The following is a 4585-nucleotide window of genomic DNA, read 5'->3' as shown; positions in this document are numbered from 1 at the left end:
CTTGTTCAAGCTTAAAGGTATATATATATATATATATATATATATATATATATACCTACGGCTTTAACAAGGTTCATGTTAAGATGTTAAGAATCCGGGTTAGGGTGGATGATTGGGTTCATGTTTGTTGTTAGTTTTCTTGGCTTGTTTAGCCTTGTTCCGCTTAAATATATATATATATATATATATATATATATATATATATATATATATATATATATATATATATATATATATTTCATATGCTATGACATTTGATCGTCACTATTACATCTTTGTGTGTTTTTATTATGTTACAGGTGATGGTTATGGATTACAAGCTTACATACCCCAGTGGGACAGCCACCGCTATGTTGATTAATAGTTTTCACACAAACTCTGGAGCTGAGCTGGCAGGGTAAGAAATTTATGTTGTTTTATCATTTGCATGATAATGCTTATGGACGTAGTACCTTACTGAAATTTATATAAATGACACGACCCTTTGTTGCAAACCAAAAAGCTATTGGTCATTCAAGTCTTTTATTTTAAACCTCTTGATGGCAATTTATGCTCTTCATTTTGCTTGTACAAACATGTTATCAAGACCGTAACTTAATCTCTTTTCACTGAAGCAGTTTATCACATAGTGAACCCAATATTGCCAACACTTTTTGGCGTCGAAGTAGGAGGAAAGTTATTGCGGAACAACGGACCGCTAGTTCAAGGTCTCTCTTTCTCACCCTTTTTTTTTCATTATTATAATTACTTTGTTAAATTTCTCTTAGTACGAGTCTATTTGCTTTGCTTATATAAGTTATGCCCCGATACATTTGAATACTTCAAGAAATATTGGAAGTTACGTCCTGTTTTGCTGTCTATGACAAGAATTTTAGAACTTCCATTTCAAACTGTTGTGAGATAAACAGTTGGTATAAATCCTGGGGTATTTCCACTCATTTCCAATCGGTTTTCAGTTGGCTGCTCCAAAGTTTGTATGGTATGAGAGCAGGCTATGTTTGCTAAATGCTCCATGTCACACATTAGAATAAAAGTCCATGTTTTAGGGTCAAGTCTCGTCACACATGAGGGGGTGTGTTGAGATAAATAGTCCCACATCGGTAGTTTAAAGTCGTGTATCAAAATATAATATAAATATGGTGATTTATAGAAAAGTTTATTCATCATTTGCATCAACACTAATTATTCCTTCAAATACTAATCACCGTTGGTTATTTGGTGATATTCAATGGTTAAGTCTTTCTTTTGGCTAGATATGATTTATGAGAAGTTATGTTTGAAGGTAAAAAGCACCGTTGGTTTTCTTTTTATGCACTGATTTTATGTAATCATTGTTTATGTCGTCGAGATATGGGAGTAGACAACAAATGGTCTATTTTTGAGAGGAGGGGAAGGGTGGTCAAGTAATTAATATCAAGTATTTAATTAATTGCATGAATTTAATTAGTATGATTGTTTTCTCTGAGTTCATTATTTGTTTTGTGATTTTTTGGAATTAGATGGGCGGAGCACTAGGATTTATATTGAGTGAAGCCATCGTCACTAATGCTTGTTATTGCATTTTGAAGATTCGGAATTGCTTGGAAAATCGTATAGAAATTTGTAACTCTTAGTAAATCTGAATTTGTAACCCTCAAAACTCTTTTGAAGTTATATATATGATTCAATGAATATAATATGTTTTTTCAGCGCTTGTTTGTGTTTATTTTACTTATCAAATGGTATGAAAAAGCATTGGTAATTTTCTTTGCTTCTATATGAAACCAATGTCGCGGGTAGGGCAAGAAAAAAATAAAAATAATTTTTTTACAATATCAACACATTAGTAACGGTTGTAAACCGTTGCAAAAAAAAAAAATATTAAAGCATCATCAATAATCGTTACAAAATCAAACTACGCAACGCTTTTTAACCGTTAGTAATAGTCACTCTGCAACGGTTAATAACCGTTGGAAAATTTGGTTTGCAACGCTTTTTAACCGTTAGTAATTGTCACTCTGCAACGGTTAATAACCGTTGGAAAATTTGGTTTGCAACGCTTTTTAACCGTTGCAAATATTTCCAACACTTTACCGACGCCCTATTTGCAACGCTTAAAAAGCGTTGCGAAAATTATTTGCAACGGTTTTTTGCCGTTGCAAATAGCCTGTTATGGTGTAGTGATGTCTCCGCAGGATCTCATTGTTAACAACTGACATTGACTCCTCAACCCTTGGGGACATCCTCGTCCAATAAGCAGCCTTCGGGATAGCAATGCGGTTTGGTTGTTGCACTATAAATGCTTCAAACAGCCTCCCTATGTTCCGTCATTAGACAAAGAGGACCATCTCTCCGCAACTTTACAGAATTCAACAAATTTGAAGGAGACAACTTCTTTAAGGACAACTGCTGCAATCCAAAACCTTCTAGCTTACTAAAGGTCTTGCCTGAAAAGAACGACTTGGGAGTTAAAGGCGAGCCTGCTTGAATTAGGATCGGGGCTACCAACCGAAACAATGTGTGGTATGAACCGAAGGGACTTGAGGAAAAACAGGTTTGTTACACCTAGAACCATTGGAGGACAAACATCTTTTACACAATAATAAATCTGCACACACAAAAAGAACAAACTGCATATAGAGTTCACTTACGGCAATTCACAATCTGATTACTTACCATTAAGAGTGCAATGAGGAATGGTCTGACCATGTGACTCGGGTATTGTTAAAGCAAATCCTAGACGAATCAGAATCTGTTTTCCAGTGAAATCAAATAGAACATGTGTAAGACAGTTGTATTTGTGTGTGTGTGTGTGTGTGTGTGTGTGTATATATATATATATATATATATATATATATACCTGAGACAATATACAGAGAAGAGGACAATACATGAGACATGTCAATGCACATTGCAGTTAAATAACTTGAGCATGTCAGTGTAAACCACATTCCTTGTAAAAGTCCCTGAGTAACGTTTCTGGTATCATTTTATAACTAACACTTTAGTCGTCTGTCTTGATACACCTCTTGAGAGAGCTACATAGAGTTGCCAATGAATGAAACTTCACAATGACGACATGTTTGTTTCGTACGGACTACAGATAACATAAATCAACAACAACAACAATGTCCATATATAAGAGTTGTGAACATAGGTTGCTTTTTATAAGTATATAGAAGCTTCAAAGCTACTTACAGCAGAAAGAAGATAGTGACCTCTAAGAGATATCATTGTGATATGGAGTTAAATGAGGAGAACACGTCAATGTAGACCATATTTCTCGTGAAAGTTCCCAAGTAACTTGGTTGGTTTCCCCTTTTGACCAATACCTTGGTCGTGTGTCTTGATACGCCTCTTGACAGTGCCACATAGAGTTGGCCATGACTGAATACATGATCAGGTAAGTAAACACCAACGTGAGGCAATGTTTGCCCTTGAGCTTTATGTATGGTCAAAGCGAAACTCAAACGAATCGGAAACTGCTTTCTTATCATATTGAATGGAAGCTTCAGATCCTCGCTAGGCTTCAGGGGTATACGGTGCAAGAAAGTGGGTGCACCTTTAAAACCACCTGTAGCAATCTCTGCGTGAATTAAGTTTGGTAGAAAAGAGCGGCATATTAACCTTGTTCTATTGCACAACCCATTTTTGGGATCAATGTTTCTGAGAAGCATTATCGGTGATCCTATCTTCAAAGTCAATATGTGAGGAGGCAACCCACCTGGATTAATAGAATTAAGCAACTCCGGTTGGTACAAATGGCGTTCATCATTCTCAATTCCATGATCAAATGAGTAGTATGTGACTTCATCTCCTTGAAAATTTTGAATAACATGCTCGTTTATACGATCAGCAGCATCATTGGTTGGAGTAATGAGAGCCCGCTAGACTACATAATTTATATTGCCTGCATTTTCTTGTATGTCTGGGAACACATTGTCTATTAGCCGAGTCAAAGAGTAATCATCCACCCATGGTACGACCATGTCATCAGGTATCTTTACCATATCACCATTGATACATGTCTCAATGTCGTCTCCTATACGTAATAAAAGATTGAAAAATGAAGGATCTTCCAATGCACGCATATTCACTCTAAGATGGATGACTTTTACATAGTTCCATAAATTTGATTTTGTTACGCATGCATCTATAGTTTGTGCTATTGTACCTTTATTTACAATAGGTAGCATTTGGCGAAAGTCACCACCCATCACCAAAACTTTACCACCAAAAGGATTTTCAACATCCATGATATCTCTCAAGGTTCTGTCCAAAGCCTCAAATGCGTGACGATGGGTCATTATAGCTTCATCCCAAATGATAATAGAGGATTCTCGCAGCAATTCAGCTAAAGGAGAATGCTTACTTATATTACACGTGGATGCTGATCGTAGATTTATAGGTATTTTAAACCTTGAGTGTGTTGTACGACCTCCTGGAAACATTGTGGCAGCAATACCAGAGCTGGATGTAGCAATTGTTATGTGACCCTCATTCCTCAAATAGGCTAAGATCGACCGGTATAGAAATGTTTTCCCAGTGCCTCCTGGTCCATCAATAAAATAAACAGAACTTTCGTTACGTTCGACTGATTGTATAA

At 36.1% G+C, this 4585-nt stretch overlaps 1 long non-coding RNA gene across 1 annotated transcript; it reads left to right on the top strand.

The window, feature by feature from the left end:
• Nucleotides 1-270: 270 nt before the first annotated feature.
• On the top strand, nucleotides 271-1688 carry LOC147479869 (uncharacterized). The gene is made up of 3 exons (XR_015206017.1): nucleotides 271-397; nucleotides 618-707; nucleotides 1500-1688. It is a non-coding gene; the product is annotated as an uncharacterized LOC147479869 (long non-coding RNA).
• Nucleotides 1689-4585: the final 2897 nt, after the last annotated feature.

The sequence above is a fragment of the Coptis chinensis genome, chromosome 8 (assembly GCF_015680905.1).
Source record: "Coptis chinensis isolate HL-2020 chromosome 8, ASM1568090v1, whole genome shotgun sequence".
NCBI lineage: Eukaryota > Viridiplantae > Streptophyta > Magnoliopsida > Ranunculales > Ranunculaceae > Coptis > Coptis chinensis.
This window is presented reverse-complemented; position numbering and strand designations above follow the sequence as displayed.